Raw genomic sequence first — 27,411 nt, 5'->3', positions numbered from 1 at the left:
AACAGTTGAGGACCAGATTTATGTGGAGCTGGTCCCCCCTCCAAAAGGAATTTGTATTATAGATTCTCTCGTTAAGAGAGACTTGATACAATACAATCTTTCTGTTCCTTGAGACCTCTTTGGCAGTATGGAGATGGAAGCTTCATACACCAAGCTTTTTCATAATATCAACAATCAATATTAGCTTGAAAAAAATCAAGAACTCGTGAACATCATTAGTCTTTGTGTTCCTTAAATCATTTGAGTGCATGAGGATGTATACTTTTATGCATCAACTTGTGCCTAAAGCAACAATTAATATACCTTGCAATACAATTAATCTACTTGCATGAAGTAACTAATCTACTTGCAATAAACCATTAGCCTTCTTGCAATAAGCATAACATGCACTTTGTGGAAAGCATTAACTATCCCAAGCCTCACTCCCAAGACCTCAAACACCTTCGAAGGTGGACAGAGCTAGCAGGGAATGAGGGTAGGGAAGAGGAAGAAGAAGTATTCCATAGGAGAAAGAAATAATTCCTCACTTATCATCACTCTTATTTCTTAGCATACATAATAGCATAGTAATGAATATGGAGAAGATGGAAAGCTTAAGCATTGAATCATAGCTCTTGGTTGGATTTGCATTCCATAGCCAAGAGAGTTGGTGTAGGCTCTCAACTTCTCAAAGAGCTTGGAGAAGGAGATGGAGCTCTTGCACCTTGCCTAGCACACAATGAGAGTGTTTGTGAGTGTGTGGGTGAGTATACCCCCTAATCCACCCCCTAGCTTCATTAGGTCGACCACCCCTTGTAGCTCATGCTTGAAGCTCATTGGACCCCTCCAGCCTAGCCAATCATAAGCAGGAGGCATTACAAGCAACAAGGGTAGCCCTGAGACAAGTGTCCCCCTTTCCCCTTTGAGAGAGAGGACTTGAAAAATGCAAAATCAATTAATTAAATCCCCTAAATTATCATTGGACCCCTTGGGTGGCCAACCAATAGGCTTCACGCACACAATGAGGGCAACATGAGGAGGAGCTTGACAAGTGTCCCTTTTGCTTTCTTTGTACCATGCATGCCTTGTGTGATTGTGTGGGTGTTCTCTCTCATCCCCCCTCATGTAGGGCTCGCCCCCTCCTTGTATGGATTGAATCTTTGACTTTTTGACACCTCAAGCCCTCATGCATAGGCCCAGTTCCCACCACAAGCTTGGCCCTTAAGCACTTTAAGCTTGGGCTGCGTTCTCACCTCAAGTGCAACCCTAACATCTCAAGCATGTCAAGAACCTCAAGCATCTCAATCATTAAGCACATCAAGCATCTCAATCACCTCAATCATCAAGCACCTCAAGCACCTTAGTCATCAAGCCTGACAAGCAGGACAAGCACCTCGAGCTGGGTCGGGTTCCCGCGCCTCAAGCTCAGCCCTAGCTTACCTAAGGTCAAAGGACTTTTACACATATTATTGGAGGTATGCAATGAATCCAACCCTAAGGTCTTATGCTCCATTGGTTATCCTTGCTCTTTGATAGACCGTCTCTCATTTGGACCCCTTTACCAATGGCCCCGTGTTGAGATAGATCTAAAAGCACATGTCTATATCTTAACCCTTGTTCCCGTTTATTCTCCTACATTAAGTGATCAGTTTAATATGAGAAAATCGTTTGGGTTGTTTAGATATTGGTTTTTATGACATTACCTCTCTCTTGACATCATCGTCGTCGTCGACTATGAGGTAGAGATGCTAAAGTCTCACCCATCAGTCCATTGGTCTTAGCGGTGATAGCCGTTTTTCGGCTCTCTGTAATTGCCATAGTGAGTTATCTCACCCTATCAAATCACTCAAACACTATGGTTACCCTCACCCTTTCACTGTATATAGGTGTGTGTGAGTTAGGGGACTTTTCCCATATCTCCTTACTGAAATAAAAAACCCTCAATTAGCTAGTGATTGGGCTAGTTGAGCCAAAAAAATAAAAAAAATAAAAAATATAAGTATATTATGGCCCATGTGTATGTAAATATTTCTTTATATATAGGGCCTAAATAAAATATTTTTTCATAATTATTTTGGTATTTATTTAAATATTTCTACCTAGGTGTGTGTTATTTATACTCTGTACATTGCCTCACCATTACCACAATTTTTTCTTACCATTTTTCATACTCTTTATTCCATATAGAAATATTTTCATGTAAGCTTCTCTTATATTTGGTGTAACTCCACCCCAACAAAAATCCAAAAAAACTAGTTTTATTTATGTGTATATTTTTTCACTATTTTGATTTTTCCCTTCCTACATCTATTTTGTTTTTTTCTAAAAAATTAGAACACCAAAAATATTTATCTTTTTATGGTAGCCTCATAATGAGAGAGATTTCTTTTGACCCCTTTATATTTTTTCCACTTATATTATTTATATTTGACATGTACATATTTTTTAGACCCCTCAATATTTGATTTTCTTAGTTGTACTATTCACTTATATCATGATCTCAACAATATCTTCAATTATAGACCTACCAAATGAGGTCAAGGGTAGGTGACATGCATACATGCACTATGAAGGGCTCACTCTTGGAGGTATTCAAAAGAATCATCCAAAGAAGGGCCCTACAAGGACCTTGTGCAGTGGAAAAAAACAGTCGGTTTTGATGAATTTTTAAAGTTCACTTACTCTCTGAATTTGAAAAGGTGATACAAACAAAAGTTGTAGCTCGTGGACTGAACTTTTGCCTCAAAGTTTTTCATATTTTTTTGAGCTACGAGCTGTGAGATATGATTTTATTAGTGGACCCCAGTTTTCCCATGCTATGCAGCCACACTCTCTCTTCCACTTTATCATTTTCCTCTTTCACACACACTTCTCCACTCATCATCCTCACCTCTCTCACCACTCCTCTCTGCACCCTACTCACCTTCTCCTCAACCTTGAAGAATAAGAGAAACCATGGTGAACTAATACCTCCCACACACAATTCCATTCCAAGATTGACCACCTAGTCTCATTTTTCCTCCTCCAAATTACCCATATCTATCAAAAAAACCACAAAATTCAGCCTCTTCTCTTAAAAGACAGCATCATGGTGGTTGATTACTCAGCTTCAATTACCTTGTCTCTCAAGGAAGGTCAAGAGTGGAGAAAAAATGTACCGTCAAAGCTAGTGGACCGTCAACAAACGTCAAAATTGTCCCTACTCAAGACACTTGGAGCATCAACCTTGTAAGAAATCCACCTTTTCTTACCTCTTAAGAGTTTTTCTTCCTTATTTGTATCCTACATGGATACTCCCATTGTAAATATCCAATTCCATTTGTAAATTAATACTAACTCTACTAACACTAACCCACTATGAAAAGTCCTATCACCTCCATTTCTCTCCTCTCTCTTTCCCCACCAACTTCTTGATAATTCCAAGTAAAAGAAATTAGATAAATTGCTGAAAATCTAGCCCAACCATGTTTAAAGGAGTAACCCTAGCCTTCAAAATTGCTATAAAAGGAGGGTGTAGCTAGCACAAAAGGGGGGGAGAAGAAAGAGCACTATGCTATAGCTTGAGAAGCCAAGCTCAACCTCTTGAGAAGGAGCTCTTGAGTGGAATCTCATTGGCATTAGGCATATGTATGTGTTGTATTAGGGGTGATTAGCAAGGGAACTCTATGCCATTGTAAGAGAGAGTGATCATTAAATTGAGAGTAGGAAATCTATCATTTCTCCTACTAGAGTAAGCCCAACATTTGTTGAATCAAGGAGGGTGAATTTGGACTAAGCATGGATACCTTGTCTCCCTTCCAACGTGAAGTCATGGACAATAATGATGTGTAAGTGTCTTGGTGTTTTATTTAAGTTCTTGATAGATTGTCTCCGGGTATTGTTATCAATTTAGCCATAAATCCCACATGCTGTAAGAGGGCGACAGGGTGGATAGGACTCCCCTGGCCTTAAGACAGTGATTGGGGTGGCTTTTTTCTTGTGATGTGTTGTGGTTTAATTTACTCAGGCTATGTTGAACAAATACTAATCTCACTTTGATTTGTCATGACAGATTTGTAAGAAGACATTAGTGCAACAAGCACCCCCTTCCCCCTTCTCTCTCTTTCTTACATATATATATTTATGTTTGCTTGATCATTAACGGTACACTTCAAAGCAGCCCGAGCACCATCTCTCTCTCTCTCTCTCTCCCTCTCTCTCGTGTTTTAGTGTGTGAGAGTGTTCCATTGGTGTTAGGGTTAGTGTAAATTCCTTGCTTGTTTGTGGGTTTCTCTAACGATTCTCCTCTTTTGCGTCCTAGTTCGGTCTTAAACTAGGTGGTGCCCCTTGTGTAGTTGGGATTTGGCTGGGGGTTTGTGTTGTGTTGTGCCCCAGCCCCATTGAGCAGCACGGGAGCCTTGAAGGGTGTCTAGAGGTTTCTCTTCTTGTTGCCCGCCCCGGACCGCCTCAAATTGGTGCCCCCACGGAGGACAGGCTTGTGTATGTTTTGTGAAGGATCAACCTTTAGCATAATCAAGTAACTTGCATGAATCACGAGAATTTGTCTGATCCCTTCTTTCCCATTGCAAGGCAAAAGGTACACATAATTGTTAGTACTAAGTTGCAATTTCAGCGAGTAATTCGTAGAATTTTAGGTCCTCTTAGGTTGGTAGAGATAAACGCATCAGTAAATCCTTTTATTTTGCCTCTCATTAGGTACGACCTTAGTTTGGACGTCTATATTTTTGTTTTGTTTTAAGAATTCAGTCATGCATAGACCATGGATAATGGCCCAGGAATACAGGTTTTTCCCTTTCATTTCACTCCACACATTAGAGTAAACATTGCAATTAGTAGAAAAATCCATTTTCAACAACGTATGGTATTCATGTTTGGTGCCCAAAGAGTAGGAGAAATTCTCACGTCACCAAACCCTGTCATTCTGCCTCTTATTGATTATCATAGGTCATTTGATGTGAATATTTTTATTTTGTTGTAGAATAGATTGCAATTTAGAGAATATTATTGTATAAATCTTTTAAAGAAAGAAAAAACAAAAACGCGTCACTTTGAAATCAATTCAATGGAGAGCCAACGCCAAATGTCTGGATATCCTCTTTTCTTTGGAGAGCCTGGAGAGGATGCAGAATTATTTCTAGCGAATTTCAAGATGTCTTTTCGTATCAAGAGGATAGTAACTGATCAAGAACGTGTAGAAATGTTTGAGGTGGTCCTTAGGAAAGATGCTAGCACTTGGTTTGACTCTTTGCCTGAGGAAGTTAAAGGGAATTACACGGAAGTTTTGAATCGTTTCAAGAAATACTTCTTTGATCCCCAAAACACTCAGAAATTATGGCAAGACATTGTTTCTCATAAGCAAAAAGACTTAGATGACTACTACTTGTACAAGCAAGAGTTCCTACGTCTTTGGGCTCTATGGATACGAAATGTTGCTAACCCTGGTGATGGTACAGAATTTCTAAAGAAGGAGAGGTTCATAGTCGGACTCTTTCCTGACCTTAAGGTAAATGGTCTGATGAGCTTGAAGAGTACTTTTGTAACATTAAAGCCATTTTGTCAGAGCTACCAACACCCATGCCTCCTTGTTGGGAGTACACATTCTTTGTTAGCTCTAGTGCTGGGAAAGAAACAATTGGTGCAGTTTTGTTACAACAAGATCCCTATAGTACCAGGATGCGGCCCATCTACTTTGCTAGTAGGGTCATGAATGCTTTAGAGAGAGGCTACACGAAGGCAGAACTCATGATGCTTTCTCTCATGTTTGCGATAAGGAAGTTTAGATCCTACTTGCTCCCAAAACCTTTTGTAATCCTCACCGCAAAGAATTTGTTCCCTTGGGTGTCATCTCAAATGAATCTTAGTACTAGGATCTCAAAGTGGATTATGGAGTTGCAAGAGTTTCAATACTCTTTCAAGGTAGAAGATAGTGTGCGTGCACAATTGGCAGGGATTCTCACTTATAGGGTGCATGAAAAGGAGATTAAGGTGCCTGAAGTAAAGACCCTACCATTGCCACCACCAAAAAGTATTCCTAATGCTTTTACCTTGTTCTTTGATGGAGCTTTTCGTCGAGCCACACGAAAAGCAGGGGGAGGGCTAGTGTTGCTCAACCCAAGTGGAGAGGTGGTCATGAAAGAGAAGTTCAATCTACCAAGTTCAGCTAGCAACAATGAAGCAGAATATGACACACTACTTCATGATTTAAAAATATGCATTGGCCATGGTATACAACGTCTCATGGTAAAAGGGGATGCACTTCTCATTGTGAGGCAGATTTTAGGCATTTGGGCATGCAAAAATGAAAGACTAAGGGCCAAAGTTCATACCATCCGTAGGCTATTTAATCAATTTGAGGAGGTGCAATTATATCATATTCCTAGGAAACAAAATGAAGATGCTGATTTACTTGCACAACAAACCGTTGCAGCAGCTGCCAAGCAACCGAGATACCAGGGATTGGAGTCATTGGCTCCCATTATTGGCTACATTTTGGAGGGTGAGTTTCCACAAGACTTCACGAAGGCTCAGAAGAGGAGACTCATGAAGAAGGCAAGTTTCTATCTCTTCCTAGAAGGCTCCCTCTATCAAAAAGGGAAGGATCAAGTGTGTAGAAGAGTACCAACTATCAAGGAAATTCCAGCCATTCTAAAAGGTTTGCATGAAGAGGCATGTGGTGGTCATTTTTCCCAAGAATTAACTGTGAAGAAGATTTTGCTTGCGGGGTATGTTTGGCCAAGTCTACATGTGGATGTCCAACATTGGTGTAAAGTTGTCACAATTGTCAGGTAAATGGGAATAGAAGATTGATTTATGGTCCAAGGCAAATCGTGCTTGCAAATGGACCCTTTGAAAAGTGGGGCATTGATGCTATGGGTCCTCTGCCTAGGACAAAAAATGGTAAACTCTACATTCTAGTGGCTGTAGACTATATGACTAGGTGGGTGGAAGCACAAAGTGTGGCAAAGGTAAATGAGAGGACAGTGAGCAAATTCGTCTACACTCACATTTGTTGTAGATTTGGCACACCTTTGGAGATTGTTTCTGATAATGGTCAAGGGTTTATAAAGGGATTACTCACAGAAGTCTGTGAAGAACTTCACATTCTACATCGTCACAGTACACCCTACTATCCCCAATCAAATGGTTTGGTACAAAAAGCTAATGGTGTCATTGCAGGCAGCATTATAAAGATGGTGAAAAACAAGACAAAGTTGTGGGATTACTTCTTGGATGGTGCCTTGTGGGCGTATCGAACCACATATAGGGAAGCCACGGAGTTCACACCATTTCACTTGGTCTATGGTCAAGAGGCTTTACAGCCAATTGAGCTAAACATTCCAACAATGCGACTTCATGGCAAATCAGCACAAGATGATCAAGAAGCATGGATGGATTGACTTCTTACCTTAGCTGAGCTTGAGCGGAAAAGAGAAGTAGCATACGAGTGCTATAAGAGGAAAGCCACACAGACAAAGGAGAAGCTTGACAAGAAACTAAAGGACAAAGGCATCAATGAAGGAGATCTTGTGCTAAGGTATGACAATTGACTCGATAATCGTTTTGATGCCAAATTTGAAACAAGATGGCAGGGGCCATACATAGTCAAGAAGGCTTTCAATTCAAGCTACTATCAACTTATGGACTTGAATGGGAAAGAGCACTCCAAGAAGGTAAACGGCTATCGCTTAAAGCCTTACTTGAGTCGCCTTCTACCAAAGGATCTACCAGAGCAAAAGGCAACTATCTCATGTAAGTATTGTTCCATGAAGCATGAGTGTAACACAAACCAAAATTCCAAGGGGCCAAACAATGAAGATCTTGTCAAGGACTCTGAAGCACTCTCTTTGGAAAACATTCTTTATGATGGTACATGAATATACCATCATCCTGGGAGAGGGCTAATGATAGTCGTTTTTCGGCTCTCTGTAATTGCCATAGTGAGTTATCTCACCCTATCAAATCACTCAAACACTGTGGTTACCCTCATCCTTTCACTGTATATAGGTGCGTGTGAGTTAGGGGACTTTTCCCATATCTCCTTACTGAAATAAAAAACCCTCAATTAGCTAGTCATTGGGCTAGTTGAGCCAAAAAAATAAAAAAAATAAAAAAAATAAGTATATTATGGCCCATGCGTATGTAAATATTTCTTTGTATATAGGGCCTAAATAAAAGATTTTTTTCATAATTATTTTGGTATTTATTTAAATATTTCTACCTAGGTGTGTGTTATTTATGCTCTGTACATTGCCTCACCATTACCACAATTTTTTCCTTACCATTTTTCATACTAGTCAAAGCTAGTGGACCGTCAACAAGCATCAAAATTGGCCCTACTCAAGACACTTGGAGCATCAACCTTGTAAGAAATCCACCTTTTCTTACCTCTTAAGAGTTTTTCTTCCTTATTTGTATCCTACATGGATACTCCCATTGTAAATATCCAATTCCATTTGTAAATTAATACTAACTCTACTAACACTAACCCACTATGAAAAGTCCTATCACCTCCATTTCTCTCCTCTCTCTTTCCCCACCAACTTCTTGATAATTCCAAGCAAAAGAAATTAGATAAATTGCTGAAAATCTAACCCAACCATGGTTAGAGGAGTAACCCTAGCCTTCAAAATTGCTATAAAAGGAGGGTGTAGCTAGCACAAAAGGGGGAGAGAAGAAAGAGCACTATGCTATAGCTTGAGAAGCCAAGCTCAACCTCTCGAGAAGGAGCTCTTGAGTGGAATCTCATTGGCATTAGACATATGTATGTGTTGTATTAGGGGTGATTAGCAAGCAAACTCTATGCCATTGTAAGAGAGAGTGATCATTAAATTGAGAGTAGGAAATCTATCATTTCTCCTACTAGAGTAAGCCCAACATTTGCTGAATCAAGGAGGGTGAATTTGGACTAAGCATGGATACCTTGTCTCCCTTCCAACGTGAAGTCATGGAAACTAATGATGTGTAAGTGTCTTGGTGTTTTATTTAAGTTCTTGATAGCTTGTCTCCGGGTATTGTTATCAATTTAGCCATAAATCCCACATGCTCTAAGAGGGCGACAGGGTGGAGAGGACTCCCCTGGCCTTAAGACAGTGATTGGGGTGGCTTTTTTCTTGTGATGTATTGTGGTGTAATTTACTCAGGCTATGTTGAACAAATACTAATCTCACTTTGATTTGTCATGACAGATTTGTAAGAAGACATTAGTGCAACAAGCACCCCCTTCCCCCTTCTCTCTCTTTCTTACATATATATATTTATGTTTGCTTGATCATTAACGGTACACTTCAAAGCAGCCCGAGCACCATCTCTCTCTCTCTCTCTCTCTCTCTCTCTCTCTCTCTCTCTCTCTCTCCCTCTCTCTCATGTTTTAGTGTGTGAGAGTGTTCCATTGGTGTTAGGGTTAGTGTAAATTCCTTGCTTGTTTGTGGGTTGCTCTAACGATTCTCCTCTTTTGCATCCTAGTTCGCTCTTAAACTAGGTGGTGCCCCTTGTGTAGTTGGGATTTGGCTGGGGGTTTGTTGTTTTGGTTTGTGTTGTGTTGTGCCCCAGCCCCATTGAGCAGCAAGGGAGCCTTGAAGGGTGTCTAGAGGTTGCTCTTCTTGTTGCCCGCCCCGGACCGCCTCAGCGGGTAGAGGATCCATTTTTACCCTACGACATCATTCTAGAGTGGATGAATAATCCACTTGGTGCTTGAGAGACATTGTCTGCCGCAAGCATGTCTGCTTTTTTTAGTCTATATCATACTTCCAAAGTAGAGTGACAAGTTCTACTTAGTGTTTGGGAGACGTAGTCACCACAAACATGATCCTAAGTATGCATAATTCTAAAAATTTGTGCACGAAACATAGACAAAAACATGGATCATTTAAAATGCATGTCTTTTACATTTGCTTGCTCATTTGTGTCATTGTAAGCATCATTAACAAGGTTTATATTATCCTTAAGCTATGTTCTTTGCATGTATTTAGCGTCTTTGAAAGGATAAGATATTGTCAGTAATCTTACCATTTATTAAATACCTTGTGTTCCTCTCGAAGGATGAACCTGGGTTGGAGCTCGTTTGCTTCATCCTCGATCTCTGGTGGGTCTACATTTATAGCCTCTATTGGTGGCTCTCCTTAATAAGGCTCGAATAGGCTCTCATGAAAAATGATATATATATGAGCCAATAGTTGGGCAACTTTAATTGTAAGTAAATAAGATATTGTCAGTAAAATATCTTAACTTAAATAAGATATTGTCAGTAATCTTACCATTTCTTAATACCTTGTGTTCCTGTCGAAGGATGAACCTGGGTTGGAACTCGTTTGCTTCATCCTCGATCTCTGGTGGGTCTACATTTATAGCCTCTATTGGTGGCTCTCCTTAATAAGGCTCGAATAGGCTCTCATGAAAAATGATATATATATGAGCCAATAGTTGGGCAACTTTAATTGTTTAGTAAGACCCAAAGAAAGATTTCTTTTTCTTTGAAGGAGAAGGATCTTTTATGCCTAATGGAAGGAGCCTCTTTTTCCTAGCTAGTAGATGGATATAGCTTGTTTAATCTTGTAAAAAGATTCGTTTTGATCTCGACTATACTCCTTTTCAATGAAGATCTTCCCATGTACCTTAAGCTACAAGGGACGTTTGGATCTTCCGTATTTAGCCTCAAAAGGTACTTTCCCCTTAGAAGTATGTTCATGTTATTAGAGACATACTGTTGTTAGGGTAAGTACTTCTCCCATTTTGAGCATTGATCTACCTTGAATCACAAGCTTTTAGTAGATCAAGGATCATTAGTTTTGTGATATTCCTTTTGGCCATCCATTGGAATAGTAGGCCAACATAAGAGGGTTACTCTAGTTCTGATAGATACTCTATCAGAAATTAGTGGTCATGGTAGGATTTCTATCCGACACAATTAGATGTTGGCAAGCCATGGTCCATCTATCATACTTCATCTTTTGGTATACCATACATTTTGAAACATACTCTCGTATGTTCTTGTTTCTTGGTAAGCCAATACAAGTATGCTTTTATTCCTAAAAGAATAAATTCGAATTCCTCTGTGCCCTGCATATGGGAGGAGCATGGGAAGTGAGGAAGATATAGCCTATTGAGTTATGGAAGATAACCATCCTCTAACGTGAGTGGTTCTTTTTCTTCCATTTGTAAAGGTTATTATTATATCCCTAAAGCCTGGGTTACAAGCATATTTAACTATCATAAAACATAGTTCATTGTAAGTAGCTATTGATACCCTATCTATCCTTGGCCATCGGGAAAGTGCATCGGCTACATGTTTGTGCTTGCCAGCAATGTGAGCAATGTAAAATTTAAATTGCAAAAAGAAATTTGCCCACCTCATTTGACTGTCGAAGAGCTTGGTTTGTATCATGGATGGAGTCCGCAAGAAGTACTTCCATGTGTCAACGGCCTGTAAAACAGCTCGTAGTTCCTTTTGTATATGTCCAGCATTTGCTCATTGGATTTGCGTCTTTGAATCTTGTATTCTATAGTATGCCCTTCTTGAAGAAAATGTTTTCTCGAAGGCATGCATCCAGGCATTACATTGGACCTCAAATAGCTTTGAGAGATCCCGTAGTGTAAGCATAAGTTGAGAGATAAGTTTCTCTTTGAACTTTTCAAAAGTATTTTTCTCTCTTTGCAGTCCATGTATACTTAACGTTCTTTTTTTGTTAAGTCATGTATTGGACCTGCTATAGGCATGAATTTTTCCTATGAAGCATCTCTAGTATACACTCATACCTTTAGAGATTCACAACTCATGTAGACTCCTTGGATTAGGCCATCTTTTTATTACCTCTACTTTTTGTGGATCCATACAAATACCACCTTTAGAGATAATGTGACCTAATTATTGAATCTCTTGAAAAAATCACTTTTCTTTTGGTTAGAAGAAATTATCAATTCATGCTATTTCATTTTGAACTCCTCTTGTGGAGCTTATAAAGCTCAATAAGGAGGCTTATTAGGCAGTGAGCTTCGTGGTGAAAGTTCCATTGCATGGTCATTGTCCCCTCATTGTGGAGATAGATCATGGGGGTATCATCGATAAAATTTTTTTGGAATCCATTTAGGAATGTAGAAAATTCTAATTCCTCTTGATTTCCGTCTTTTTCTAAGTTCATAGGCCTTTTGCTATGAGCATTTTCTTTTGGAGTTTCCAGCATAGAAACTCAAGGCGGGTTGTTGCGTGCATTTCTTTGGGGACAAGCACGATAGACATGCCCTTGCTGTCCACACTTGTAGCATTTGTTATCCTTATGATAACACTCTAGCTCTGTTGGAGAGAGTCTATTCTTATCTTTGTAGACTGCTTTCTCCTTAGCTTTGTTATTGGTGTTGCTAGAGTTGCCTTTGGAGGAATTTTGAGCATTATTTCTCCCTCTAGGCTCATTTTGATCCTTCACTTCCATGGGCTTAGAGTTTCTCTTAACCCCTTGTTGGAAATTGATTTGAGATGCGACCATAGTATGGTGTATGACTGTCAATATGGCATTGAGGCGGTCCGGGGCGGGCAACAAGAAGAGTGGCCTCTAAGCACTCTTCTAGACTCCCGTGCTGCTCAATTGGGTTGGGGTTGGAAAAAAACAATAACACACACATAAACCCACAACCTAACCCTACACAAAATTGGGGCACCACCTAGTTTTGGATGCGAACTAGGACGCGTAGAGAGAGAGAGAGAGAGAGAGAGAGAGAGAGAGAGAGAGAGAGAGAGAGAGAGAGAGAGAGAGAGAGAGAGAGAGAGAGAGAGAGAGAGAGAGAGCTCGGGCTGCTTTGAAATGTATCGGAAATGATTAACCAAACACAATTATATATGTGAGAAAGAGGGAGAAGGGGGGGGGGGGGTGCTTGTTGCATTAATACCTTCTTACAAATCTTTCATGACCAATCAAAGTGAGATTAATACTTGTTCAACATAGCTTGAGTAAATTACACCACAACACATCACAAGAAAAGCCACCCCAATCACTGTCTTAATGCCAGGGGAGTCCTCTCCACCTTGTCGCCCTCTTACAATATGTGGGATCTATGGCTAAATTGATGACAATACCCAGAGACAAGCTATCAAGAACTTAAAAAAAGCACCAAGACACTTACACATCATTGTTGTCCATTACTTCACGTTGGAAGAGAGACAAAGTATCCAAGCTTAATCCAAATCCACCCTCCTTGATTCAACAAATGTTGGGCTTACACTAGTAGGAGAAATGATAGATTTCCTACTCTCAATTGAATGATCACTCTCTCTCTTACAATGGCATAGAGTTCCCTTGCTAATCACCCCTAATACAACACATGCATATGCATAAGACAATGAGCTTCCACTCAAGAGCTCCTTCTAGAGAGAGCGAGCTCGGCTTCTCAAGCTATAGCATAGTGCTCTTGCTTATGGCTCCCCCCCTTTTGTGCTGGCTACACCCTCCTTTTATAGCAATTTTGAGGGCTAGGGTTACTCCTCTAACCATGGTTGGGTTAGATTTTCAGCACTTATCTAACTTATTTTTCTTGGAATTATCAAGAAGTGGGTGTGGATAGATGAAGAAGAGAGAGAGGAGAGAAGTGGAGGTGATAGGACTTTTCATAGTAGGTTAGTGTTAGTAAATTAGTAGAGTTAGTATTTTTATTGATTTACAAATGGAATTGGATATTTACAATGGGAGTATCCAAGTAGGATACAAATAAGGAAGAAAAAGCTCTTAATAGGTTAGAAAATATGGATTTCTTACAATGTTGATGCTCCAAGTGTCTTGAGTAGGGTCAATTTTGACGCTTGTTGACGGTCCACTAGCTTTGATGGTACATTTTTTCTCCACTCTTGACCTTCCTTGGGAGCCAAGGTAAGTGAACATGAGTAATCAATCACCATGATGTTGTCTTTCAAGAGAAGAGGATGAATTTTGTGGTTTTTTTATAGATATGGGTAATATGGATGAGGAAAAATGAGACTAGCTGATCAATTTTGGAATGGAAGTGTGTGTAGGAGACATGAGTTCACCATGGTTTCTCTTATTCTTCAAGGTTGAGAAGAAGGCGAGTAGGGTGTAGAGAGGAGTGGTGAGAGAGGTGGGGATGATGAGTGGAGAAGTGTGTGTGAAAGAGGAAAATGATAAAGTGGAAGAGGGAGTGTGGCTGCATAGCATGGGCAAACTGGGGTCCATCAATAAAATCATAGCTCACAGCTCGTTGCTCAAAAAAATATGAAAAAAGTTGAGGTAAGATTTTAGCTCATGAGCTACAACTTTTGTTTGTACCACCTTTTCAAATTCAGAGAGCATATGATCTTTAAAAATTCAGCAAAACGGACTGTTTGTTTCCACTTCACAAAGTCCTTGTGAGGTCCTTCTTTGGATGATTCTTTTGAATACCTCCAAGAGTGAGCCCCCCATGGTGCATGCATGCATTCCACATACCCTTGACCTTATTTGGTAGGTCTATAATTGAAGATATTGTTGAGATCATGATATAAGTGAATAGTACAACTAAGAAAATCAAATATTGACGGGTCTAAAAAAAATATGTACATGTCAAATATAAATAATATAGGTGGAAAAAATATAAAGGGGTCAAAATAAATATCTCTCATTATAAGTCTACCATAAAAAGATGAATATTTTTGGTGGTCTAATTTATGAGAGTAATAGGGAATAGATGTAGGAAGGAAAAAATACAATAGTGAAAAAATATACACATAAATAGAACTAGTTTTTTTGGATTTTTGTTGGGATGGAGTTACACCAAAATAAGAGAAGCTTGCATGAAATTATTTTTATATGGAATAAAGAGTATGCAAAATGGTAAGAAAAAATATGGTAATGGTGAGTCAATGTACATAGCATAAATAACACACCCTAGGTAGAAATATTTAAATAAATACCAAAATAATTATAAAAAAACCCTTTTATTTAGGCCCTATATACAATGAAATATTTACACACAAATGGGCCATAATATACTTATAACTTTTTTATTTTTTTATTTTGGGCTCAACTAGCCCAGTGACTAGCTAATTGAGGGTTTTTAAGAAGATATGGGAAAAGTACCGTAACTCACACACACCTATATATACAGTGAAAGGGTGAGGGTAACCACAGTGTTTGAGTGATTTGATAGGGTGAGGTAACTTGCTATGGAAATTACAGAGAGCCGAAAAACAGCTATCATTAGCCCTCCCCCAGGATGATGGTATATTCATGTACCATCATAAAGCATCTTTTCCCAAGAGAGTGCTTCAGAGTCTTTGACAAGCTCTTCATTGTTTGGCCCCTTGGAATTTTGGTTTGAGTTACACTCATGCTTCACGGAACAATACTTACATGAGATCGCTGCCTTTTGACAGATCTTTGGTAGATCATTTGGTAGAAGGCGACTCAAATAAGGCTTCAAGCGATACCCGTTTACCTTCTTGGAGTGCTCTTTCCCATTCAAGTCCATAAGTTGATAGTAACTTGAATTGAAATCCTTCTTGACTATGTATGGCCCCTACCATCTAGTTTCAAACTTGGCATCAAAACGATTATCGAGTCGATTGCCATACCTTAGCACAAGATCTCCTTCATTGATGCCTTTGTCCTTCAGTTTCTTGTCAAGCTTTTCCTTCGTCTGTGTGGCTTTCCTCTTATAGCACTCGTATGCTGCTTCTCTTTTCCACTCAAGCTCAACTAAGGTAAGAAGTCGATCCATCCATGCTTCTTGATCATCTTGTGCTGCTTTGCCATGAAGTCGCATTGTTGGAATGTTGAGCTCAATTGGTTGTCAAGCCTCTTGACCATAGACCAAGTGAAATGGTGTGAACTCCGTGGCTTCCCTATATGTGGTTCGATACGCCCACAAGGCACCATCCAAGAAGTCATCCCACAACTTTGTCTTGTTTTTCACCATCTTTCTAATGATGCCTGCAATGACACCATTACCTTTTTCTACCAAACCATTTGATTGGGGATAGTAGGGTGTACTATGATGATGTAGAATGTGAAGTTCTTCACAGACTTCTGTGAGCAAGCCCTTTCTAAACCCTGGACCATTATCAGAAACAATCTCCAAAGGTGTGCCAAATCTACAACAAATGTGAGTGTAGACAAATTTGCTCACTGTCTACTCATTTACCTTTGCCACACTTTGTGCTTCCACCCACCTAGTCATATAGTCTATAGCCGCTTGAATGTAGAGTTTACCATTTTTTGTCCTAGGCAGAGGACCCATAGCATCAATGCCCCACTTTTCAAAGGGTCCATTTGCAAGAACGATTTGCCTTGGACCATAAACCAATCTTCTATTCCCATTTACCTGACAATTGTGACAACTTTTACACCAATGTTGGACATCCACATGCAGACTTGGCCAAACACACCCCGCAAGCAAAATCTTCTTCACAGTTAACTCTTGGGCAAAATGACCACCACATGCCTCTTCATGCAAACCTTTTAGAATGGCTGGAATCTCCTTGATAGTTGGTACTCTTCTGCACACTTGATCCTTCCCTCTTTGATAGAGGGATCCTTCTAGAAAGAGATACGCGCTTGCCTTTTTCATGAGTCTCCTCTTCTGAGCCTTCGTGAAGTCTTGTGGAAACTCACCCTCCAAAATGTAGCTAATAATGTGAGTCAATGACTCCAATCCCTGGTATCTCGGTTTCTTGACAGTTGCTGCCACCATGATGACCTGCACTTCTTTCTCAACACATGTAACTGCTTGTTGTGCAAGTAAATCGGCATCTTCATTTTGTCTCCTAGGAATATGATATAGTTGCACTTCTTCAAATTGATTAAACAATCTACGTATGACATGAAATTTTTTCCTGCCATACTCAGCTTCAATTACCTTGTCTCTCAAGGAAGGTCAAGAGTGGAGAAAAAATGTACCGTCAAAGCTAGTGGACCGTCAACAAACGTCAAAATTGTCCCTACTCAAGACACTTGGAGCATCAACCTTGTAAGAAATCCACCTTTTCTTACCTCTTAAGAGTTTTTCTTCCTTATTTGTATCCTGCATGGATACTCCCATTGTAAATATCCAATTCCATTTGTAAATTAATACTAACTCTACTAACACTAACCCACTATGAAAAGTCCTATCACTTCCATTTCTCTCCTCTCTCTTTCCCCACCAACTTCTTGATAATTCCAAGTAAAAGAAATTAGATAAATTGCTGAAAATCTAGCCCAACCATGGTTAGAGGAGTAACCCTAGCCTTCAAAATTGCTATAAAAGGAGGGTGTAGCTAGCACAAAAGGGGGAGAGAAGAAAGAGCACTATGCTATAGCTTGAGAAGCCAAGCTCAACCTCTCGAGAAGGAGCTCTTGAGTGGAATCTCATTGGCATTAGACATATGTATGTGTTGTATTAGGGGTGATTAGCAAGCAAACTCTATGCCATTGTAAGAGAGAGTGATCATTAAATTGAGAGTAGGAAATCTATCAGTTCTCCTACTAGAGTAAGCCCAACATTTGCTGAATCAAGGAGGGTGAATTTGGACTAAGCATGGATACCTTGTCTCCCATCCAACGTGAAGTCATGGAAAATAATGATGTGTAAGTGTCTTGGTGTTTTATTTAAGTTCTTGCTAGATTGTCTCCGGGTATTGTTATCAATTTAGCCATAAATCCCACATGCTGTAAGAGGGCGACAGGGTGGAGAGGACTCCCCTGGCCTTAAGACAGTGATTGGGGTGGCTTTTTTCTTGTGATGTGTTGTGGTGTAATTTACTCAGGCTATGTTGAACAAATACTAATCTCACTTTGATTTGTCATGACAGATTTGTAAGAAGACATTAGTGCAACAAGCACCCCCTTCCCCCTTCTCTCTCTTTCTTACATATATATATTTATGTTTTCTTGATCATTAACGGTACACTTCAAAGCAGCCCGAGCACCATCTCTCTCTCTCTCTCTCTCCCTCTCTCTCGTGTTTTAGTGTGTGAGAGTGTTCCATTGGTGTTAGGGTTAGTGTAAATTCCTTGCTTGTTTGTGGGTTGCTCTAACGATTCTCCTCTTTTGCATCCTAGTTCGCTCTTAAACTAGGTGGTGCCCCTTGTGTAGTTGGGATTTGGCTGGGGGTTTGTTGTTTTGGTTTGTGTTGTGTTGTGCCCCAGCCCCATTGAGCAGCAAGGGAGCCTTGAAGGGTGTCTAGAGGTTGCTCTTCTTGTTGCCCGCCCCGGACCGCCTCCGTGGCTTCCCTATATGTGGTTCGATACGCCCACAAGGCACCATCCAAGAAGTCATCCCACAACTTTGTCTTGTTTTTCACCATCTTTCTAATGATGCCTGCAATGACACCATTACCTTTTTCTACCAAACCATTTGATTGGGGATAGTAGGGTGTACTATGATGATGTAGAATGTGAAGTTCTTCACAGACTTCTGTGAGCAAGCCCTTTCTAAACCCTGGACCATTGTCAGAAACAATCTCCAAAGGTGTGCCAAATCTACAACAAATGTGAGTGTAGACAAATTTGCTCACTGTCCTCTCATTTACCTTTGCCACACTTTGTGCTTCCACCCACCTAGTCATATAGTCTATAGCCACTAGAATGTAGAGTTTACCATTTTTTGTCCTAGGCAGAGGACCCATAGCATCAATGCCCCACTTTTCAAAGGGTCCATTTGCAAGAACGATTTGCCTTGGACCATAAACCAATCTTCTATTCCCATTTACCTGACAATTGTGACAACTTTTACACCAATGTTGGACATCCACATGCAGACTTGGCCAAACATACCCCGCAAGCAAAATCTTCTTCACAGTTAACTCTTGGGCAAAATGACCACCACATGCCTCTTCATGCAAACCTTTTAGAATGGCTGGAATCTCCTTGATAGTTGGTACTCTTCTGCACACTTGATCCTTCCCTCTTTGATAGAGGGATCCTTCTAGAAAGAGATACGCGCTTGACTTTTTCATGAGTCTCCTCTTCTGAGCCTTCGTGAAGTCTTGTGGAAACTCACCCTCCAAAATGTAGCTAATAATGGGAGTCAATGACTCCAATCCCTGGTATCTCGGTTTCTTGACAGTTGCTGCCACCATGATGACCTGCACTTCTTTCTCAACACATGTAACTGCTTGTTGTGCAAGTAAATCGGCATCTTCATTTTGTCTCCTAGGAATATGATATAGTTGCACTTCTTCAAATTGATTAAACAATCTACGTATGGCATGAAATTTTTTCCTTAGGCTTTCATTCTTGCATGCCCAAATGCTTATTGTGCTTATCCCCAAAGAAATGCACGCAACAACCCGCCTTGAGTTTCTATGCTTGAAACTCCAAAAGAGGATGCTCATAGCAAAAGGCTTTTGTTTTTCCTAAGCTAGGAGAAATATGTACGTACATGTTTATGATTCGGGTAGCATCCGATCCCATGTAAATATGCATTCTTTTCGCAAGTTAATGAAAATCTATATATTCATATACATGATTTTTGTTAGAAAGTCTGTAAATGAATTCAATGTTTCAACCAATAACAATAAAAAAAAGACTGGAATCAATAGGAATTAGAATTTTCTACATTCCTAAATGGATTCCAAAATGTTTTTATTGATGATACCCTCGTGAGCTATCTCCAGAATGAGGGCACAATGACCATGCAATGGAGCTTTTACCACGAAGCTCACTGCCTAATAAGCCTCCTTATTGAGCTTTATAAGCTCCGCAAGAGGAGTTCAAAAGGCAATAGCATGAACTGGTAAGTTTTGAGAGAGGTTAGGCTTTCCTCTAACCAAAAGAAAAGTGGAATTTTTTTTTTATATAAAGAGATTCAATAATTAGCTCACATTATCTCTAAAGGTGGTATTTGTATGGATCCACAAAAGGTAGAGGTAATAAAAAGATGGCATAATCCAAGCAATCTACATGAGTTGTGAAACTCTAAAGGTATGAGTGTATACTAGAGATGCGTCATAGAAAAAATTCATGCTTATAGCAGGTCCAATAGATGACTTAACAAAAAAGAACATTAAGTGTACATGGACTACAAAGATAAAAATATTTTTGAAAAGTTCAAAGAGAAACTTATCTCTCAACTTATGCTTACACTACAGGATCTCTCAAAGCTATTTGAGGTCCAATGTAATGCCTAGATGCATGTCTTCAAACAAAAATTTGCTTTAAGAAGGGAATACCATAGAATACAAGATTCAAAGACTCAAATCCAATGATCGAATGTTGGACATATACAAAAGAAACTACGAGTTGTTTTACATGCCGTTGACACATGGAAGTACTTCTTGCGAACTCCATCCATGATACGAACCAAGATCTTCGACAATCAAATGAGGTGGGAAAATTTATTTTTGCAATTTAAATTTTACATTGCTCACATTGCTGGCAAGCACAACATGTAGCCGATGCACTTTCCCGATGGCCAAGGGTAGATAGGGTATCAATAGCAACTTACAATGAGCTATGTTTTATGATAGTTAAAAATGCTTCTAACCTAGGCTTTAGGGATATGATAATAGCCTTTACAAATGGAAAAAAAAGAACCACTCACGTTAGAGGATGGTTATCTTCCATACCTCAATAGGCTATATCTTCCTCACTTCCCATGCTCCTCCCACATGCGGGGCAAAGAGGAATTCAAATTTACTCTGCTTGTATTGGCTTACCAAGAAACGAGAACATACAAGAGTATGTTTCAGAAATGTATGGTATACCAAAAGATGAAGTATGAAGACTATCTCTACCAGAAGGACCTCTATTTTCCACTAGCCAGTCTTGCAAAGAAGCCTGCAACAATGGCAGATGAAGCATGGATTGTCCTTGATCGAACGGCACTAGGAACAATCCGGTTAAGCTTGGCGTCAACGGTGGCCTTCAATGTTTCGGAGATGAAGACCACGGAGGACTTGATGAAGTCACTTGACGACTTCTACGAGAAACCATCGGCATCCAATAAGTGAAAATCAATTTCGATGACGAAGTGCGAGCTCTCCTTATACTATCATCTCTAGCGGATAGTTGGGACAGCCTTGTGATGGCTGTCAATAATTCTATCTCTGGCACAAATACTCTTAAGTTTGATGATGTTGTGGGTGTTCTCCTAAGCGAGGAAATGCGAAGGAGAAGCACGGGAGAATCATCAAGTGCTGCACTATCAGTGGAAACAAGAGGAAGGCTTAAGGAGAGGTTCAAAAACCAAAAGGGTCGTGATTGCTCAAGGCGGAGCAAGTCACGCACAAAGTCAGTTCTTGAATGTTGGAACTGCGGCAAGAAGGGCCATGTCAAGAAGGATTTCTGGTCCAAGAAGAAGAAGGAGACAGAGTCTCAAGACAACAAGCCAACATCGGAGGCCAATGTGGCAGGTAAAGTAGAGCAAGATGCTCTAATTCTCTCATTAGACAATGTGTCTAATTCCTGGATAGTAGATTCCGGGGCTTCATTCCATGCGACACCACACAAGCAACATTTCCAAGACTACACCAAAGGTAATTTTGGGTATGTATACTTGGGAGATGATGAAGCTTGTGAGATTGTCGGCAAAGGTACAGTTTCTGTCAAAACTGCTAACGAAAATGAATGGAAGCTTAAAGATGTTAGGCATGTTACTTCTCTTCGTAAAAATTTGATCTCTACAGGACAATTGGACAATGAAGGTCACAACATTGCATTAGGAAACAAACGGTGGAAGATCTCAAAGGGATCTTTGGTGGTTGCCAAGGGTGAAAAAGTCGGTACACTTTACTTGTGTACTGTTAGCACGCAACCTTCAGCTTGTGCAGCAACTACAAAAGTTGACAGTGCGGTGTGGCACTACCGACTTGGGCATATGAGTGCCAAAGGAATGCAAATCCTTCAAACAAAGAAGCTTCTACCAGGTTTGAAAGAAGTGGACTTAGAGTTCTGTGAAGATTGTATTTATGGTAAACAAAAGAGGGTAAAATTTCAAAAATCAGGAAATGAAAGGAAAAATAAAAATCTTGAGTTGGTTCATTCTGATGTTTGGGGTCCTGCAAGTACACCATCACTTGGTGGCTCATTGTACTATGTAACATTCATAGACGATGCGACTAGAAAAACATGGGTTTATGTCATGAAGAATAAATCCGATGTATTTTCCATATTTCAAAGGTGGAAAGCCTTTGTGGAGAATGAAACAGGTACCAAGGTTAAATGCCTCAGATCCGACAATGGAGGCGAATATTGCAGCCAAGCTTTTGAAAGCTTTTGTGCCAGCAATGGCATTCGGAGGCAAACAACAACCCCAAGTACACCTCAACAAAATGGGATTTCGGAAAGGATGAACAGGACAATCATGGAACGATCACGAAGCATGCGGCTACATGCAGGCCTACCGCTTGAGCTTTGGGCGGAAGCTGTAAGTACGTCTGTGTACTTAATCAATCGGTCACCCTCAACGGCATTGGACGGGGGAGTTCTAGAAGAGGCATGGACAGGTAAACCGGTGAATTATGCATTTCTCAAAGTGTTTGGGTGTGAGGCTTTCATGCACATAGATAGAAGCCTAAGATCAAAGCTAGATGCAAAGTCCAAAAAGTGTTTCTTCATTGTCTATGGAGAAGGAGACTTTGGGTATCGCCTATGGAATCCTGAAGATGGTAAAATCTTAAGGAGTAGGGATGTAATTTTTAACGAACAAAATATGTACAAAGATTACTTGGAAGAAAACAAACAAAACAAACAGGTGATGAGTACATAGAGCTTGAGGACGGTGAAGACTCAAGGACTGCAAATGGTGACAATGTGCAACAACGTCAACCAAATGAGGAGCCTCAACCTATTCCCTGAAGATCTACAATAGCAAGTAGACCTCCAGAAAGGTTTGTTCCTTCCTTCAACCATCTCTTGATCTCAGATTCTGGAGAGCCGGGATCATATGAAGAAGCTATGCAACATGAATCCAAAGAAGAATGGACGAAGAGCATGCAAGTGGAGATGGACTCACTACATCGTAACCAAACATGGGAGTTGGTTGAGTTACCTAAAGGTAAGCGGGCACTTCAAAACAAATGGGTGTACAAGCTAAAGGAAGAAGAAGGTGGGAAGAAAAGGTACAAGTCTAGGCTTGTGGTAAAAGGTTTTTCTCAAAAGAAAGGTATTGACTTCAATGAAATATTTTCTCCTATTGTAAAAATGAGCTCAATTAGGCTTGTCTTAAGCCTTGTGGCTGCTCATGATCTAAATCTCGAGCAAATGGATGTAAATACGACATTCCCTCACGGTGACTTAGAGGAGGAAATCTACATGCTTCAACCAAAGGGGTATGAAGTAAAAGGTAAGGAGAAAATGGTTTGCAGATTAAAGAAGAGCTTGTATGGTTTAAAGCAAGCATCAAGACAATGTTACTTGAAGTTTGATCGATGGATGTTGGATCATGGATTCACAAGATGCAACTCGGATCACTGCGTCTACACGGAGAATTTGGGAGATGGGAAATTCATCATCCTAATGTTGTATGTTGATGACATGTTGATTGCAAGTGCTAACATGCAGGACATCAAAGACCTAAAAGAGGAGCTGTCCAAATCTTTTTCAATGAAAGATTTAGGTGCTACAAAGAGGAAACTCGGTATGAAAATATCAAGGGACAGGACGAAGAAGACAATAAAGCTATCTCAAGAAGATTACATCAAGAAGGTACTAGAAAGGTTTGCAATGCAAAATGCAAAACCAGTTTCTACACCTTTGGCTGTTCATTTTAAACTAACGAAGGATATGTGTCCAAAGACACAAGAGGAGATAGCCTATATGTCTAAAGTTCCATATGCTGCAGCGGTAGGTTCTCTAGTGTATGCTATGGTCTAGACAAGGCTAGACATTGCACATGCAGTGGGAGTTGTGAGTAGGTTCATGGACAACCCAGGTAAAGAGCATTGGCAAGCTATGAAGTGGATACTTAGGTATCTAAAAGGGACAACAACAAATGCTTTGTATTTTGGAGGAACTGATATTTTTCTAGAAGGGTATGCTGATGTAGATATGGCAGGTGACAAAGATACTCAAAGGAGCACTATTGGCTATGTGTTCACGGTTGGAGGCACAGAAGTAAGCTGGGCTTCAAAGCTGTAGAAAGTGGTTTCACTTTCTACCATGGAAGCAGAGTATGTAGCAATGACGGAGGCAAGCAAAGAAATTCTGTGGCTTCACAGATTCTTAGAAGAGCTTGGATTCAAACAAGACAATTGTGTCTTGTACACTGATAGCCAAAGCGCTATCCATCTTGCAAAGAACTCAGCCTTTCATTCAAGGACAAAGCACATTGAGGTGAGATATCACTTCATACGTACTCTTTTGGAAGAGGGACAACTAAATCTAGGAAAGGTGCATACAAGTGAAAATCCTGCAGACATGTTTACAAAGGTGGTCAACAAGGAGAAGTTGAGCTTTTGCTCATCTTCAATCGGCATTCAAGGATAAGAAGCCAGAATGGAAAGCAATCACAGGTTTGGTTTGGAGATCAGTCTCCAAGTGGGAGATTGTTAAGTATGGAGCTTGATTTACCCTTGTAATTTTCTGTGGTAAAAGCGCACATTTATAAGGCCCCCATTATGAGGAGAAGCCATCGTGCGTGAAGGAAAATCACTCACCGGAAACCAAAATTTTCACGGACAAGAATCAGGGGCAACTTTAAAGGCCTCGGGGGAGAAGGCCCCCGATATTTTTTTTCCGCTGGAATATTATGGCCGGACGGCGCCCGGAAAGTGGTCGGAAAACAACCGGTCGGTTGGCCGGTGGTCGGAAGTCAATGGCCGGTGGCCGGTGGCCGAATTCAAAAGCGGACTTGTCTTCTCAAGGGCGGCCACACATGGGCGGATTGGAGGGTCCGATTTGGACTTATTCGCGCAAGGGCGGCTACACATGGCTGTCTCTCATAAGAGAGGGCAACCCTTTTGGCCTATAAAAGGAGGCCATTTCTACACACATTTCATAGTGTGAAGTTGATGCAACAAGGTGAGTGTGAGGTGGTGACAGTGAATCAAGGCGGGAGCTCCATTAAGGGTATAATCCCTTTGTAAACTACTTCTTGTTTTGAAGTACTAAAGCCATTGAGTGGCTGCTTTCCCGTGGACGTAGCCCACATTGGGTGAACCACGTATATCATGTGTACTCTCTCTCTCTCTCTCTCTACTCTATAATCTCGTGTATATAAATCTGTCTCTCTCCATTAAGTAATCTACTCAATTATCTATTTAGCTACGTCCTATTTCCTAAAAGAGCTATGCTTCAATAAGACCATATTAGGTATTTTGGTAAAAATCTCACATTATGGGAATCTCCAAATCGACCGAATTCATGTAATTTGGGAATTTTCCACTTAAAGTGGGAAAAATTGAGGTGTGTGGCTAGTAAATAAAGTGAAAATCTCATAGGATTGTGGTGTTGATAAACACCAAAAGTCAAGAGGATGTACAACACATGGATTTGAATAATAACTATAAATTACATAAAACAAAGGAAGATACAAAAAAGATTTTGTTTACAAATTGACTAGTATAGTCACAATAGAAGCTCCACATAATTCTACTCCACATTTGATACCATATCTGAACTTTGATCCAAGTGTGGCTGATGTGCACGAGTGAGGCCTTCTTTGGCTTTTAGAGCATGTCTTTCTGGAATCTTTATTCTAGAAAATGGTCCTTCTTTGTTGGGTCTCCAGGACCAAACAATTGCATCTATAGTTTCCCACACTTGTGGGTCCTTATAGTTGACAGCCCAATAACCCTTCCAACAATTACTGTAAGCTTGAGTATCTGTCATCCCACTTTTTCTCCCGCAAGGTGCCCAATATTGAATCAAGAGTTTTCTGTAGTTTGGTGATGTAGGCTCATTATCAATGTCAGATAAAGCCATTGCAAGCCACACTGGATAGATTTCTGTGTCACTCGGAACAAGCATAAGAAAGTCACCTTGGTGCACATCAGACATAGGGTCAAACTCTTCCCTTGGCCTATCTCGTTGAGGCCCACAAAAATGATCGTTCAACTCTTCAAGGCCTAGGAATCTTTCTGCTCCTTGTTGCAAATTCAGTGTAGTGCTTTGTAGGTGAGAATATTCTTGAGTTTTTGGCCAAAACATTTCATACAAGACTCCCTCTGATATGATTGCTTTTCCAATCTCTTCAATTACCTTACTCCAATAATCTATCACGGGTCTATAATATCGCGGAATACTTGAACCATTCCCTAAATTTTTCCAAAATTTTATATAGTTCTTTAGCCCCAAAATGACTTCTTCGTGGGCCTTGACATACTCCGCCATTTGTACTAGAGGTGGATCTCCATGTGGTAACATTGGCTTGCCTTCTGTGTCTGTTTTCCAAAGGCGAATACTTCCACTCCAACTTGATACACCTACATGTGCCTTATATTGCATCATTGGTGTCTCATCCTGCATAAAGAACCTGAACTGAAGCGGTTTGGAATGTCCAACAAGTATGTCTTGTCCATCACAAAGATAGCCATCACAATATTGCTTGAAATCGGGGATCTTTGTGAGAAAAAATGGAGCTGGAGATGAAGATGAGCTGTTTCGTAATGTATCCATCAAATGTGGCAAAGTATAGGTTTGTGTAACTCTCAACTTCTCTGAAAACCTACTAAACATGGCGTCTATGTCCTCATGTGTATGCCCAACCATTAAAAATCCCAGCTGGATGGTTTTGAAAACACCCCTTGCAACAAGCATTGACAAATAGGCAAATAAGTATCGATTTTTGTTTTCCCCTGCACAATTATCCAATTGTAGCAACAAGTTCTCTGGCAATCTGCGAAATGTTGACCCCAATTCCTCTTCTGCAATTTCTGACGACTGCACAATGGGCTCTTTTCCATCACTCAAGTTATGGTAGTCCAAAGCATCCCTTGAGTTCAAAGCATGTAGTAGTGAAATATTGCTCCTTGGAAGTCCATTTGTTACTAGATCACCAAGAGGATGCTTATCTATCCTCTCGAGGTTATGTAAACAATTAGCAATTGAGCCAATTGTAAGATTTGGATCAGCTGGCCACAAACCATTCAAGACAAAGTGTCCGTAATGACCTTCTCCATGTCCATGAGTGATCATGCCAATCAATGCCACCTGCAGATTATATCCTGAATCCACACCCTTGGGAACAATGCGTAATCTAGGAATGGCAGTCTTCTTTTGATCCATCTTATCATGGATTATGCATACATATTTTTGTGGTTGAGTTTCTGAATACGTGCGCCATGCATAATATAGGCTTCTGCAACTCTTTTGTTGTGCCATGTGAACTTCTCTCTCCCTCAAGAGAAGAGCTCTCTCTTCAAGAGAAGGTTTAGCTTCTAACCTTGCCTTGATTGAGCTACAAATATTGCACTTAGAGAACTCACTCGTCTTTGTTAAAGTGACATGTGGGTACTCTTTGTTCCAAATTCTACCAAAAGAAGATTGGGATAGCTTCTTCTCATAGCCCATTTGGTCAAGTGTCGTGTTGATTTCACATA

The sequence above is a fragment of the Adiantum capillus-veneris genome, chromosome 25 (genome assembly GCF_014529385.1).
Source record: "Adiantum capillus-veneris isolate H3 chromosome 25, ASM1452938v2, whole genome shotgun sequence".
NCBI lineage: Eukaryota > Viridiplantae > Streptophyta > Polypodiopsida > Polypodiales > Pteridaceae > Adiantum > Adiantum capillus-veneris.
This window is presented reverse-complemented; position numbering follows the sequence as displayed.